The sequence below is a fragment of the Giraffa tippelskirchi genome, chromosome 4, assembly GCF_054371585.1.
Source record: "Giraffa tippelskirchi isolate mGirTip1 chromosome 4, T2T-mGirTip1v1.2.pri, whole genome shotgun sequence".
Lineage (NCBI taxonomy): Eukaryota > Metazoa > Chordata > Mammalia > Artiodactyla > Giraffidae > Giraffa > Giraffa tippelskirchi.
Window position 1 is genome coordinate 16,311,101 of NC_137278.1, and position 16,582 is coordinate 16,327,682.

General features: G+C 44.6%; 1 protein-coding gene across 43 annotated transcripts in view; it reads left to right on the top strand.

The window, feature by feature from the left end:
• RNF144A (ring finger protein 144A) overlaps positions 1-16,582 on the top strand; it is a 206,231-nt gene that overhangs the window by 12,217 nt on the left and 177,432 nt on the right. Inside the window, exon 1 of one of the 43 annotated variants that reach the window (XM_081597088.1) lies at positions 6,536-6,641. The exons of the other annotated variants lie outside the window; for them this stretch is intronic. The gene's annotated coding sequence lies outside the window, so the exon portion shown is untranslated. Of the gene's footprint in view, positions 1-6,535; positions 6,642-16,582 lie in introns of those variants that run through there. 43 annotated transcript variants of the gene reach the window in all.

Below are 16,582 nucleotides of genomic sequence, written 5' to 3' on the forward strand. Positions count from 1 at the left end.
GAGTTGGACCATAAAAATGTCTGAGCACTGAAGAATTGATGCTTTTGAACTGTGGTGTTGGAGAAGACTCTTGAGAGTCCCTTGAACAGCAAGGAGATCCAACCAGTCCATCCTAAAGGAAGTCAGTCCTGAATATTCACTGGAAGGACTGATGCTGAAGCTCCAATACTTTGGCCACTTGATGCCAAGAGCCAACTCATTGAAAAAGACCCTGATGTTGGGAAAGATTGAGGGCAGGAGAAGAAGGGGGTGACAAAGGATGAGATGGTTGGATGGCATCTCTGACTCAATGGACATGAGTTTGAACAAACTCCGGGAGATGGGGAAGGACAGGGAAGCCTGGTGTGCTGCAGTCCATGAGGTCGAAAAAGTGGGACATGACTTAGCGACTGAACAACAACAACAAATGTCAGTTTCACTCTAGTGAAATCAACCAGTTGGGACAGCTAGGAATTTCCATCCAGCGACATCGCTCACTCTCCATTTCTCCTCTCTGTGAAATAACTCCAGCTTAAGGGGCATGCTTTTTAATATGCTCAATAAATATTTATCCAGCTCCCTCCTTTTGCTGGGTCCTGTGCTGTGGAATGTGCAAGCAGGAGTGTTTGTCCTGAAATGAGCATGTCCTTCCTTCAGCAGAGTGGCTGGGAATGGTCTTATCTGTTAATACTTTAATCGCTCCTGAGATTCCTTTCCTTGGGCCTGCAGCCATGCTTCCTTGCTGGTGACCTTGTTTTCTTCCCCTCTCCAGCCACGTGCAGCTGGCCTAGACTTTCTCCAGGAGGACCTTGCCCACTGTGGAGTGCTGGTGGGAGGCCTTGGGCTGTGTCCCAGAGCCTTGCAGATAAGCCTTCTCCCGGGGGCGGGCGGTGGGGGGGGGCAGGCTCTCTTGCTGGTTCAGTAGGAGCAAACCAAAGCCGTGTGGGTAGAGGGGAGAGTGGGCAGAGGGCGAGGCTGTTGAGCCCTTGCACTGTGGCCAGTCCAACGTGAACTGTGCCCTGAGTGTGGAAAGTGTCTGGTTTCCAAAATCTAGTGTGAAAAACAGAATGCAGGGTATCTCATTAATAACGTTGAAGTTGATCACACGTTGAAATGATTTTAGTTTGGCTACACTGAGTTAAATACAGTACTAAAATGAATTTCCTTTGCTTCCTTTTCCTTTTTGTTTTTTTTTAAATGTGGATAACAGGACATTTAAAATTACAGAAGCAGCTCTCCTTAAGTTTCCTAGACTGATAATCTGAAGGGACTTGAGGAGGTGCTTTTCTTTCGTGGTTCACAGACCCTGTGGCCAGCCCTGCCCATTCTCGAGGCTGGCCGCCCGGGGACATGATGCAGCCAGCCCTGGTGGGCCAGCCAGGAGTGGGTCTGGGCCTGACTTGTGCAGGCCCGTGCAGAGTTCACTGTGACCAGGACTGTTCTCTCTTGAGTTTAGTCCCAGATGCTTGACATTCCTGCCCAGCGGGGCCCATCCTCTTCTCAGCAGCCTGTGTTACTCACATTCAACCGTTCTGCTGGCTCCATTCAGTCCCAACACAGATGCAAGAGTCTGTGGACTTTTATGTCTAATGTGTAAAACGAGGGGCTTGCCTTAGAGGAACTTAACATTTTTCTTTACCAAACTCCTTAGTCCTTGAAATCTGCCTTGAACCTGACCTTTTTGTGGTCCAGTCTCTAGGTCATGTCCTACTCTTTGCCATCTCACGGACTGCAGCACGTCAGGCTTCCCTGTCCTTCACTATCTCCTAGAGTTTGCTCAAACTCATGTCCATTGACTTTGACCTTTGGCCTCGGGTTAATTGTTGTGAGCCCTCCTGATTTTCCCTCCCAAGTCCCACGTGTCTCACAGCATCCACACTGCTGGCCTTTGAACCTCAGCTCCGGCCGCCCACTGTCCAGGGTCCAGTCCAGCCGCACCCACCCCTGGATGCCCAATGGAGGCCGATTGAGAGAATCCTCTCCCACACCCGTGCCGTCGTGGTGAATCCTGCTACCTGCTCCCAGCCCAGGGCCACACATCTTGCCCAGGGATGCGGGAGGGTGTTGCCTGCAGCTGATCAGCTACCCACCCAGGTGTCCGGCTTCAGCTGACCTCTTAAAGCTGCTGCCCTCATTCCTGACAGTGGTGCCGGCCCTGTTTGCATCCCTGCTTCAGAGCCCCTTGCTCTTTGCTTCTGCATCTTTGAGATGTGTCTTTTCACCCACCTGTCCCTTCTCTGGCTTGCTGTCCTTGGCTGGCTGCAGTCGCTGGACGGCAGTGGTGGTTCAGGGAATCGCAGGGTCCCCCGTCCCCGCATCACCTGTTTTCCTCTGCATCCCAGGCTCATCTCAGCTCCCCCACCTTGGCACTGTGCCTGCTCCTGAGGTCCTCCTGGCTCATCCCCCTGCTCCTCTTCCTGCCCATTCCTGGGAGCACCGCATGGCTCCTTCAGACCCCATCACGTTCCTGATCTGCCCTGGCATTCATGGTGATGTGGAATTGAGTCAGCTTATACTCTCAGGCACAGCAGGCACGGTGCCTAGGGCCCTCAAGCTTTGCAATATTGAATATTTAAAAAATCCTGGAAATAAGCATTAGCTCCAAAGTATTAAAAAAAAAAAAAAAAGACAAAACCAAAAGCCTTTGCCAAAGAGAATTGATGGTAACACCTGTGTTGTGTTATGTTGACAAGATATGACCGTCATTTAGTCAACTGAAAGTTAAGACACAGTTACGTAGAAAATCGTGTTTATCTTGAAATGAGCATGCTTCTTAGTGTTTGGCCTGATGCACTTGGGCCTCTGGAAATGAAACCTCCCCGAGTTAAGCACTGCCCTCCACACTTCTTGCTTTCCCACCTCTGCCTGGCCCCAGAAATGAGATGCAGACTTCCACATTTATTTGTCACTCTCTTGGCTTAGTGACAGGCCTGGCCTGTCACTCCATTTTGAATTCTCAGCCCAGGGCCTGGTACACCCTGCTTCACTGTACTAAACTTTTAACTCATCTCAGTACATTAAAAACAGAAATAAATACAGGACATTAAGATCCTGCTTGAAGATTCACATTTTCTTTTTTTTTGAAACACTGCCATATGGTAGTTTTTAAAACCACTGACATTTATAAACTGAGTCCACATGACAAAAACCCTTAGATGAGCGGCTAATAAAAATAATAATTCAGAAGCTGAAAATACAGTTTGTATGATTTTAGCTTAAATTGTATGTGGAGTTTTCCTCCCGTGGACCCTATGTGCTTAATCTGCACCACGCTGCTTGCTTAGACATCGATCTTGCTGTTGTTTAGCTGCTAAATTGTGTCCACCTCTTTTGTGACCCCATGGACTGTAGCCTGCTAGGATCCTCTGTCTATGGCATTTCCCAGGCAAGAATACTGGAGTGGGTTGCCATTTCCTTCTCCAGGGGTCCTTCCCAACTCAGGGATCGAACCGGCATCTCTTGTGTCTCCTGCATTTGCAGGCAGATTCTTTGCCACTGAGCCGCTGGGGAAATCTAGACAATGTAACTACCATTTTGTTGTTGTTCGGTCACTAAGTCGTGCCCGACTCTTTGCCACCCCATAGACTATAACACGCCAGACTCCTCTGTCCTCCAGTATCTCCTAGAGTTTGCTCAAGTTCATGTCCTTGAGTCAGTGATGCTATCTAACCCTCCCATCCTCTATTGTCTCCTTCTCCTTTTGCCTTCAATCTTTCCCAGCATCAGGCTCTTTTCCAATGAGTCAGTTCTTCGCATCAGGTGGCCAAAGTACTGGAGCTTTAGCTTCAGCATCAGTCCTTCCAATGAATATTCAGGATTGATTTCCTTTAGGATTGACAGGTTTGATCTTGCAGTCCAAGGGTCTCTCAAGAGTCTTCCTTAGCACCTAACATTATATGATAGCAAATACGTATCTTGGTGGTTAAGATAAAGGATGTTTTGGGGTTAAAATTTTTTTAAATTGAAAAACAATTCAAAGATAAACTAGCTACAGGGAACGTTTGCTAATATGATGAAGTGGGCCCTTCTCCAGAGCAGGAAGCTTTGAAATATAAATTGTGTTGCCTCAGCAGAGGGAAGGAATTTCTAGGTCTAGGCTGGGGGAGGGGATGACTGAAGGATAAAGGCCTGACTTTTGTTTGCAGCTGCATAATTACTTCAAACAGTCATACTTTGGAGAATTTTGCTTGGGAAAACGATACAAAATGTGGAGAAAAAGAAATGCTTTAGGCCCAAATGCTCTTCATTTGTTTGTTCGTTTTAAATAATAGCCCCAAATGGAGAACATCTAAATTTGGACAAGCAAATATCCTGCTCTAATTTGATAAGATTTTTGGAGATGGTGGGCATAGGAAAATGTTTGTAATATATCACTAAGTGAAAACAGTTATGAGACTGAATTGTATGTACAATATGTGAACAGATATGGAAAATATACTGAAGACAGGAGTCCAGGCTCCTCCTAAGGACTGTGACTTATTTTTTCTATTTTTGATTTTTAAAATTGTGGTTCTAATTTAATTTCATAGTGAAATTATTTCAGTTTAAAAGTGGTCTTACTTATAAATTCTGTACAATTTACAATGTGCAGACTCTTTGCGACCCCATGGACTGTAGCCTGCCAGGCTCCTCTGTCCATGGGATTCTCCAGGCCAGAATACTGGAGTGGGTTGCCGTTCCCTTCTCCAGGGAATCTTCCTGACCCAGAAATCGAATCGGAGTCTCCTGCATTGCAGGTGGATTCTTTACCAGCTGAGCTACCAGGGAAGCCTTAAATTCTGCACACCCTCCCCCAGCATTTTATTGTTTCATACACAACAAATATCTTTCAGCAAATAACCTTGTATATCAAGTGGATATTTTGCTGCTGGGGCTTAAAGAGAAATGAGGGCGAATTAGTAGATACCCGTTCAGTCAGTTGAAGAGATAAAGCAATGTAAACACTGATATTTTCCCTGAAAGGGGACTCTTTAAGGCTTGCTTTTAGCTCACCTGCTTGCATCTGAGCAGTGACGGTCAAAGTCAGGACCATGACACTGGCCATGTGAAGTCCAGGCATCTATGGCTGTGGTCACTGCTGAGCAGAGCAGAGCAGGACCACAAGGACAGTGGCTTGGAATCCTTCTCCAGACTTCCCATTGGAAACTTCCAGAAAGACTCTTAGCCTCTCTGTAAGTGGTCCCAGTTTATTCACAAAAAGTGAGAATAGTACTAGGGATGCTGCTTTTACAGGCTCCTCTGAGGATTACATACATTGCCAGTGAGAAACTTTGAAGGAAAACATTCAACATCCGTCAGAAGGCAGATTCACAAATAACCCTTCCGAGTTCCACGAGCAAGGAGGCAGTCAGATGTAAGATGCCAGGCAGTGGTGAGGAATCTGGGAACTTGGACAGACCCTGCCTAATGCACTCATATCCCATCTTGAAAGCTCCTCCTGGTTGAATAAAATATTGCCATTCTGGTCCACAAAAATGGAAAGTATTAGACCCATTAAACCTATTACTTTCTCTAGCTTGTCGGCTTTTTCTGTCTAGCACAGCCTAAATGAAATAGTGCCATATTTCTTCCTTTACAAAAATGTTCTCTTTTGATTGTTGTTTTGCTTTAAATTTTTGGTGAAAATGCCCCCAAAGCACTGCATTGCTAATAGATACAGTAGAGACATAGCTATGGACTGAGGTTAGTCATTCATGCATCATTTTGTCCAAAGTTCACAACCCTTGTGTTTTATGTATCTGTCTTAACCAATACAATTTTAGCCTAACTAAATGTTTATCAATTTCATTGATCTTTCAGAGAATCAGCTCTTGATTCTGTTGCTTTTCTGTTTATGATTTGATTGATTTTTGCTCTAGTTTTTACAATGTCTTTTCTTCTGCTTGTTTTAGGCCTAAGTTACCCTCTTTAGTTTTCTAAAAAGCAAGTTTTGATTATTGATTTCAGATCTTTCTTCTTTTGGAATGTACGCATTCAATGCTATAAATTTCCCTATAAGCAGTATGTTTGCTCCAGTCTGCTCATCTTGATAAGTTATGTTTTTATTTTCATTCAGTTCAAAATACTTTTAAGTTTCTCTTGAGACTTATTTGACCAGTGTGTTATTTAGAAGTGTGCTGCTTAATCTCCAGATAGTTGGGAATTTTCCAGCTACCATCCTGTTACTGACTCCCAGTCTCATTCCATCGTGATGTAAAGCATACTTGGTATGATTTCTGCTGCTTTTGTTAATTTGATAAAATGTTTTATAGCCTCGAATGTTCCATATGAACTAGAAGAATGTGTATTCTGCTGCTGTTGGATGGACTATTCTGTGTGTCAAACAGATCGAGTTGACCGTTTAGTGCTGTTCAGGTCAGCCATGTGCTTAACTGCATTTCTCCTTGTTGAATCTTGTCCGTTACTGAAAGGAGTGGATATTCTCTAACTGTAATAATGCTTGCGTGCTTAGTCACTCAGTCGTGTCCCACTCTTTGCGACCCCATGGGCTGTAGCCCACCAGACTCTTCTGTCCATGGAATTCTCCAGGCAAGAATACTAGAGTGGTTGCCATGCCGTCCTCCAGGGGATCTTTCCAACCCAGGATTGAACCTAGGTCTGCCATATTGCAGGCAGATTCTTTACCATCTCAGCCACCAGGGTTTGTCTATTTCTCCTTGCAGGTCTGTCAATTTTTGCTTCTATATGTTGACACTATGCTGCTCATGCATATGTATTTAGTACTTTTTTGTCTTCTTGGAGAATTGACGCCTTTATCTTACACAGTGTCCCTTACCCCCAATGGTTTTCCTTGGTCTGAAGTCAGCTTTGCTTGAAATTAACATAGTTGCTCCAGCTTTCTTTTCTTTAGCATTGACATATGGGTCTTTCTCCATTCCTTTATTTTTAACCTGATTCTTTTTATTTAAAATTGGTTTCTTTAAACAACATATCATTGAATCTTACTTTTTTATTCACTCTGGAAATCTCTGACTTTTAACTGGTTCAGTTAGACTTTTCACATTTAAAGTGATTACTGATATAATTGGATTAATATCCATCATATTTGAAATTGTTTTTTATTCATGACATCTGTTCTTTGATTTTTTTTTCTCCCTCATTTTTCTGACTTCTCTGGTTTTGAGTATTTTGTATCATTCTATTTTATCTCCTCTATTAGCATATCAGTTAAACTTCTTTTTAACATCTTTCTGTGGTTGCCATAGAGTTTACGCGCGCGCTCTCTCTCTCTCTATATATATACACATGTATATATTCTTTTTATACTAAACTAAGTCCACTTTCAGATAACACTGTTCCACTTGATGTGTATGTAGTAAAGATACTTAGAGTATTTATGATTCTTCTCTACCTTCCTTTATGATTTAATTGACATTTTTTTCATTTATCCATATTCTGAAGTTGCTATTTCTGCTTTAAATAATTTCTTTTAGATCAGTTAAGAAAAGGGAAAATGAATATTTTCATTTATTCTTTCTCTAACTCTTTTCCTTTGTTTATGTTGACCTGCGTTTCTGACATATCATTTTCTTTCTCTTGAAGAACTTTACACTTTTTGTGAGGCGGGACACCTGGTGATAGATTCCTTCAATTTTCGCTTGTCTGAAGAAATATTGGGATGGCCAAAAGGTTCATTCAAGTTTTTAAACCTGAACAAACATTTTGGCCAACCCAATGTTTATCTTTCCTTCACTTTTGAGGGATATTTTTCTTGGAAGTAGAATTTTAGTGTGGTGATGTTTTTCTTTCAACATTTTAAATGTTTCACTCCACTTTTTGCATGTGGAGAGACTTCTCTTTTTCTGAAGAGAAGTCAGATCTAATTTCTTATTCCTGCTCCTCTACAGGTAAGAGTGTTTTTTTCTCCTTCATTTCTCTTTCTTTCATGATTTTAATTTAGTCTTTGACTTCTGCAATTGAATATGATGTGCTAAGGAGTACATATTTTGGTATTTATCCTGTTTGATGTTCTTTGAGCTTACTGAACCTGTGGTTTGGTGTCTATAATTGATTATGGAAAATTCTCGGCCATTCTTGCTTCAAATATTTTCCTCCTGTTTTCTCTTTTTTCTTTTTCTGATATTCTACTTATGCATATGCCATACTTTCTGAAATTTTCCTACCATTCTTGGATGTTCTGTTATCTTTTTTAAAAATTATTATTATTATTTTTTCTGTTTACATTTTAGTTTGGCAACTTTCTATTGACCTCCTCTTCAAACTCACTGACTTTTGTCTTGGCTGTACTTACTCTGTTGATGAGCCTGACTTAGACATTTTTCATTCTTTACAATGTTTTTGTTTTCTAGCATTTCCTTTGATTCTTTAAAAAAAAATCCATCTTTCTGCTTATATAACTGTGGATGGGAAATATCGCCTGCCAGTAAATGAAGGATGTTACGGCCATCGAGCCAGCATCTACTGAAGCTGCCCCCAGCTGCACACCATGAGGGAATTCAAGATAGAGAAAGCAGGACCCTGACCCCAGATAGCAGAGGTGTTCATCAAAGGAGTGATTTCAATGAGCCCAGGCTCTTGCATCTCATCTTCCCATACGTAGAAAAGCGCTAAATTCATTAACGTGAGATGTTTGTTTGTTTGTTTATTTTAATTAACTATAATCTGTTACTGAACTGAACTGACTTTTTTTTTGGTTTGTTCGTTTTGCTAAACTTCTATATATCCTGGCTCCTCCCTTACCTCTTCGGAGCAGTCCCTCACAGCTAGCTGAGAAGCTGTCTTCTGGGCTTAAGTCCTCAGAAAATCTGCCAAATCAAATGTAATTCTCAACTTCTGGGTTGTGCATTTCTTTCACTTGACATACCCCATTGGCTCTTATATTTTGTCTGCGTTCCCGCAAAGAGCCCTTCATGTATTAACCATAGCTATTTTAATCCCCTATATCTGTGTCATGTCTGAGTTTGGGCTTGCTCTGTCTCTTCAGATTGCAGTTTCTCTCACCGGTGGTATGCTTTGTGGGTTTTTTGTTGATAGCGGAGAATAATGGGTTTGTCAGTAGGAACTGAGGTAAAAGGGCTGTAGGGTGAGGTTTTATGTTAATGTCGTAGGAGCTGAGCTGTGTTTAACTTGTGTGTGGTAGCTGTAGGTGCCGGAGGCCTCAGAGTCCTCTCGTGAGCTTCTTTGTCTTCCCTGATGCCTTTGGGGTTTCCTGAGAACCCTTCTTAGAGAGTGTCTGTTTCCTGCAGCTCTCTGAGCTGTGATTCACTGTCAGCAGACACACACACGGGCACCTTATTAGCGGGGCTGTTAGCTGAGGGGCAGGGGAACATTGTGTGTGCTGAACATTAAACCTCCGTCTTTTAAAAAACTGTTCTCTTATTTATTTGGCTGCATTAGGACTTAGTTGAGGCCCGCGGGATCTTCGCTGCTCATATAGGATCTTGCACTGTGGGGTGCAGACCCTAGTTGTGACGTGAGCCCAATAGTTGAGGTGGACGGGCTTAGCTGGGGTTTCCCAGGTGGCTCAGTGGTAAAGAATCTACCCACGTCTCCTGTGTCTCCTGCACTGGCGGAGGAACACGGAGGTACGACTGTCGATTTAACTTGCAGCTCCCTGAATTATTGTGTGTTGACCCCTTCTACTGGTGGCTCAGACAGTAAAGCATCTGCCCGCCGTGTGGGAGATCTGTGTTCGATCCCTGGGTCTGGAGGATCCCTTGGAGGAGAAAATGGCAACCCACTCCAGTATTCTTGCCTGGAGAATTCCATGGACAGTGGCGCCTGGTGGGCTGCAGTCCATGGAGGTCGCAAAGAGTCGGACACGACTGAGCGTACAGGCACTCTTCGCACTCCGTGGGCTTAGTTGGTCCGTAGCATGTGGGATTTTAGTTCCCCAACCAGGGTTCGAACCTGTGTCTCCTGCATTGCAAGGTGGATACTTAACTAGCCCACCAGAGAGCACCAGGTAAAGTCCCATACCTGACTTCGCAGGCAGGGTACCTGGGTTGAGTTCTTCACAAGAGTCCCTTGGGTATCCAGCTCCTCCTTAGGTGAGACGACAGGACTGGAGTGGGGTCATTACGCCTCCTCAGGTTCTTTGAGGCCTGAAGACTGGGCCTTTGTTATGTAGACAGTCCTGGGCGTATCTCAGTTGGTTTTTCTTCCCCTCTCCTAGCCAGAGCCAGGGATGAATTTTCTTGGCTTCTCACTGTGACAACCTGGTGGGCTTCCTGGAGGTCAGACCCACCAAAATGTGGGACCCCCTAAGACGATGGCCCCTGGGAGTTTCCATTCTCACTCAGGCTGGCACATCCTCAATCCAGCAGTTCATGAAAATGAACACGCCTGATCCTGTCTGTCCTGACCCTGGCGGAGTCTCCTTCCCGCGAGCCGATCTTGGCTCTGACTTGCTGACCTCTTCAGATTTCAGGAGGGGTCCTTTGCCCTGTACTCTCAGTTTTCTGATGAGTCCACAAAATAGCAGATTGTGGGTTTGTTCAGGCCTTTATGCGAGAATGGGAGTGACAGCTCGTTCTGTGTCAGCGCTGAAACCTCAGATCTCCACACTCACAGTTTTCTGCCCACGTGTGCTGTTCTGCCTGACTCTCATTTGTTCAATAACAAACCTCCTGAGAGTGTCAGCCGTGATAGTGTAGAGGACACCAGTGGAGACCAGGGCACTCAGAACTGCGGCGTGAGCCTGGGGAATTCTGCGGGTCTGGGCCTTGACTTTCTAACCTGCGTGCTTACTCGCTCAGTCGTGTCCGACTCTTTGCAACCCCCTGGACTGTAGCCTGCAAGGCTCTTCTGTCCCTGGAATTCTCCAGGCAAAAATACTGGAGTGGGTTGCCATGCCTGCCTCCAGGGGATCTTCCCCACCCAGGGATCGAACCCAGGTCTCCCGCATTGCATGCAGATTCTTTACTGTCTGAACCACCAGGGAAGCCCATAAGTAAAGGAAATTTCTGTTCCCTTCCAGCTGTAAATCTAACCATCTCTTTCTTCTGAATTACTTATGGTATTTTGCAGGATATTTTGCATAGGGTGGGTGTTCAAACTTTTCTTCATTAGCCTCATAACTTTTTGCCCTTTGAAGCAGGGTATAATTATCTGGATAATCTTTTCTTGTCTAATTTCATCATTCTGTCATTTATGAGACATGCTAGCATGGATTTACAGACATTAGGCATTTATATATTTTTGAAAAATATAATGAATGACTTGCATAGAATTTTTACAGGAAATATTTCATTTAAATTTTGGCTTTTAAATTAAAGTGCACAAGAACCCAGACACAAGAGATCACATATTGTATATTCCATTTGTGTAAAGTGTCTGGAATAGTAAAACTGTAGAGACAGCTAATTTCTGGTTACCGGGGACCGGGTGGAGTGAGAGAGGAGATTAACTGCTTTAATAGGTTCTGTTTTGGGGTGATGGGAATGTGTTGCACCTTGACTGAGGTTCTGCTTGTGCAGCATTGCGTGCGTGTGTATTCAGTCATGTCTGACTCTTTCCGACCCCATGGACTGTAGCCCAGGCTCCTCTGTCCATGGAATTCTCCAGGGTGGAATTCTGGAGTGGGTAGCCATGCCCTCCCCCAGGGGATTTTCCTGACCCAGGGACTGAACCCAGGTCTCCTGCATTGCAAGCGGATTCTTTACCATCTGAGCCACCCCATTGTGATGCATGGAACACACTGAATTGTTAACTTTAAAATGGTTGAATTTATGTTATGTGAATTTCACCTCAATAAAAGTTACATATAGTACATTAGCCATTCAACAGTCTAACAGTGCAAAACATTGTACGGTGCAAAGTGATTCTTCCTTCTGCCCTAGGCCCTTAGTCTTCTGAGCTAGAGGCATCTGCTGTCAGTGCTTACAGGCACTTTGACACCAGCCCCCAACCTCCCTTTTTACATGGCAGATGCTGCATGCAGCTTTTCTTCTACGTAAATCGGAGCTTTTCCCTATTGGCACATAAAAATCTACCTTTTTCCTTTTCAGAGCTACACAGTCAAAGAAATTATTTTCTAAGTTCTTAAAAGGTACACGTTTCATGTCACCATTCTAAATAAATTGTTCTTTCCTGTTGTAATGCCTCTACTATAACAAGCCGCTTAATTTGTGCCTAATTCGGTATCCAATTGGGGAAAGCAATCTGTTCTTTGTGAGCAGGTTTAAGCCTAAGGATTAGCTTCATTTTTATGAGTCGTTTCTTAGAATCAGGAAGGATGATGGTATCAGCCCGGTGCCTTTTATCACAACAAGAGAATTGAAAAGAAAGCTCATTTAATTAATTGATAGTTAATGAGCCCATGAATCTGTTCCATAGCTATAATTTGACGAAAATCTCCATTGCTGAAGAATGTGTTTTATTTTCCCCCCAAGAAGATCAATGTGAAGTAAGTGCAGGACATCTCTAGAGGGCTGACTGTGGGACCCTCTGTCACTCAGTGTCCAAAACTATTAGTATACAATGTCCGGAGACAGAGCTCGCTTTATAGACGTGGGACAAGACCTCTATTCATATCACAGTCAAACACATCACACATAGGAAAGCCTCCACTTGCTGTGACTGCAGAAGCTGAGCTTCCTGGAGCCTCACGGAGTTTTGAATTAGGAACTTGCAAGCCCAGCAGCAGCCGAAAGACAATTCTTGATTTGGAAATTGAAAGACTGGGAAAAGGTAGAGGGATTGTCTTTGAATCTCTTGTGTGTACTTGGGTGTGTGGAACTGTAGGTAAGTGGGAGGCTTTCTCTCTGTGAGCTGGGTTCTGCACTAATGTCTAGTTCAGTCTTAAAGCCCATTCATTAGGGAGACAGAGAGACAGGAAGAAGGAAGACCTCCCACTAACTAATCCCTGTGCCCATGTCAGGGAGCCTGTTGCTCTCTAAGGATTTGCTTCAGGGAGTCTGGAATGCAAAGCAATGGGCCTTTTTGTGGGATTTTAATTCAGAGTTTGCAAAATAAGATCCTTGGAGAGGGCAAAGAATGTATAGCATTCCTGTGTAGCATCTCATGGTTAATATACTGCATTAAAAAAAAAAAAAATCTGTGGTTCTGAAAACTTGAGTTACAAATGCAGAAAGCAAAAAAAAAAGAAGTTAGGAATAAAATGAAGGGTAAAATTCCCTATAGTATAAAGTGATTATTAACAGGTTTTTTTTCTACATTCTTCTAGAAAAATTTTGTGTGTGTGTAACTTAAATTATGTCTGTGAATGGATTATTATATTGTTTTGTATTATGTGTTTGCCCTTGTTCTTATTGTTGTAGCCACGAGTTCTGGGAAACAAGCTCACTCAGAAGGACAATGCAGATAGTGGAGTGCAGTTTATCACACCAGCGGGCCCAAGGCAGAGTCTCCTCTTAGCCAAGGACCCTGACCAGTTTTTGTGAAAGCCTTACATACCCTAAGTGTACGTGCCCAAACCCACCGCCCCAAATTCCTGGAAACTAGTCTGAACAAAGGAAAAGCAGGATACAATCAAAGTTAACCTGTGATTCATATGCCTTAAGCCTAGGTAGGTAACAGTGGACAATTATCAATAGGTCTGTGGTCATACCCCAATAAGCATAATAGAATGTATGATTCTATTCGGTTACACAGATAATTAGGGTATCCTTTTAGGCGGCAGAGAGTCTAGGTATGAGCCCTGGGGTTCCTCCTTCCGGAGGGGCCTGGTTTTCCAGTTGGTATGTCGTTTCCATAGATACTGGGCATATAGCTCAAAGTCCACAGTCCGGCCCAAGATGGAGTCCTGCTTTCAAGATGGAGCCTGTTCTGTCTGTTTCCTCCTTCATTATGTCTCTGACATCTCTTCATACTAGTGCCTGCAGGTCCAGCTCCCTCTTCTCTCGTGTGAAGGACACCATCTTATTCATTCAGCTTGTTCCTGTTGATGGACATTTAAGTCATTTTGCAGTCTTTATCTCACAAGGAATGCTGCGAGGCCTTCTGTTGCCTGCCCATTCCCAGAGTGGTGCCTGGTCATCCTGACCCTGACATCCAGCACCCTCTCTGATCACTGTTCTTCATTGCAGCTAGTCCTAGTCCTTCTGCTTCTGGGCTTGAGAAATGCCCCATCCTCCCGGGATCCTCAGCCCCACTTCCTTTCCAGTGTTCCCTGCCACCCTTATGTTGTCAGTCCTCTATTTCTAAAACGTGGCCCTTTCTCCCGCTTTCATGCTGCTGCTAAGTCGCTTTAGTCGTGTCCGACTCTGTGCAACCCCATAGACGGCAGCTCACCAGGCTCTGCCGTCCCTGGGATTCTCCAGGCAAGAACGCTGGAGTGGGTTGCCATTTCCTTCTCCATCCACTTTCATAGTCACCTGGTAAAACCCAGCTTCGGCTAAGTCCAGTTTCCTGCTACTGTGCACCTGCACTTGAGCTGCGGTGTGGGGCTGAGCAGGTGCGCGGTCTGGCCCCCTGCTGCTCTGGTTCTGACCACGGTGCTCCTCTAGCAGGGTGCCCAGTTCTGCAGTATGTGTATGAGTAAATATTTGTGTATGTATATATGTGTGTATGTGTGTGTATGTATGTATCTATAGACATACATAGACATATATGTATTGCTGTTTAGTCACTAGGTACTGTTCGACTCTTTGTGACCCTGTGGACTGTAGCCCACCAGGCTCCTCTGTCCATAGGATTTCCCAGGCAAGAATACTGGACTGGTTTGCCATTTCCTTCTCCAGGGCATCTTCCTGACCCAGGGATCAGACCCACCCACATCTCCTGCCTTGGCAGGTGGATTCTTTGCCACTAAGCCACCTGGAAAGCCCATATATAAATATTGCACACATATATGTGTGATGTGTTTGTGTGTGTGTGTGTTACAAAGTTCTGAAGGTTTTCAGTGGTTATCCCTACCACCAGTTTTTTTCTTATATTTTGGTGATTCCAGCTGTCCTTTGTTTGGTGAGTTAATTTAACAGGGAATAATCTTATATATAACTCACTGAGTGAGTGAAAGTCACTGAGTCGTGTCCCACTCTTTGCAGCCCCATGGTCTGTCCATGAAATTCTCTAGGCAAGAATACGTTCCCTTCTCCAGGAGATCTTCCTGACCTGGCTGTTGAACTGGGGTCTCCTGCAATGTTGGCAGATTCTTTACAGTCTGAGCCACCAGGGAAGTCTATATAACTCACTGCTAGGACTCATTTATATATTGATGTACACATAGTTGGGGCTCCCCATGTGGCTCAGTGGGTGAAGAATCTGCCTGCAATGCAGGAGATGTGGGTTCGATTCCCCGAGTCAGGAAGATTTCCTGGAGGAGGGCATGGCAACCCACTCTAGTGTTCTTGCCTGAAGAATCCCGCGGACAGAGAAGCCCGGAGGGCTACAATCCATGGAGTTGCAAAGAGTCAGACATGGCTGAGCGACTGAGCACACACGCATGCACATATATACAGTTGGTGAAATAATTTCTTCAATGCATATCTTTGTGCCTGGTTGGCTTCCTCAGGTTGAAACCTTCATTGTTTGATGTAGCATCTTTGTTCCTATAAAGGAGTGAATTGGTCAGATTTATACTGGAATGGCATTGAGATTCCAGAGGAGTGCAGACTGAGGAAACAAGAAGTCTCGTCCTAGGCTGTAGTTTGTCGTCTTTGCTTCCAGTGACAAGTCGTGCTTTTTGTGTTTAATGAGTCCAGAGAGTCATGCATGGGCATCAGGGTTCCTACCGAGTCTGATATCCTTGAGATCAATCAGGATCTTATCAACATTTTTTGGATCATTCCTACCCAGCATCTCAGCACAAGGTAGGACTGCTGCAAAACAAGGTTAATAGCTGATGAGTATTTACTGCACGTGTTTCTGCTAAAAACTTAGTGCATATTTTCCTAGTTCTTCCCTGGTGGCTCAGACGGTGAAAGCGTCTGCCTACAATGTGGGAGACCTGGGTTCAATCCCTGGGTTGGGAAGATACCCCTGGAGAGGGAAATGGCAACCCACTCCAGTACTCATGCCTGGAAAATCCCATGGACGGAGGAGCTTGGTAGGCTACAGTCCATGGGGTCGCAAAGAGTTGGACACGACTGAGCGACTTCACTTTCAGTTTTCTTTCTCTACATACAGCATAGCACACGAAAACTCACATGGCTTGTGGGAAACTAGCATGGCCATTGACCCATCACAACCTGTGCAGCTTTGTAAGCTGAGCTCTGTGGAGGCCAGTGGTTCATACCTGGGCGACTGAGCTGAGGCTGGAGGCGGCCGCCGCTTCCGTGACCCGTGTGGAAGAGGAGCCACCACGGGAAACGGGAAACCCCGTGGCACTCTAATACTTTAATTCCTGCCTGTTTGTGGGGGCCAGGCGATGCCAGTGCAAAGCCGCCCTCTGAGCGGGGCTCTGGAAAGTTGGCAGGGGGACCCTCCAACCTGCTGGTGGCCTGAAAACACCAGGACTCCCAGCACAGCCTCTGGGCAGAGAGTCCTGTGTGCAGCCTCTCTACATAAACCTCCTCCTAGTGTGGCTCAGTTTCCTGTTGTCCCTGCACCAGCTCAGCCCGAGCTGTTCTTTCTTGCTGAAGATTATAATTTTATTTACTGGCTCTTTGTATGTGGGAGAAATGGCAGTAGTAGAGCAGACTGTTTTGTAGTACCTTTTGTTTGAAGGGTTCAGATTGGT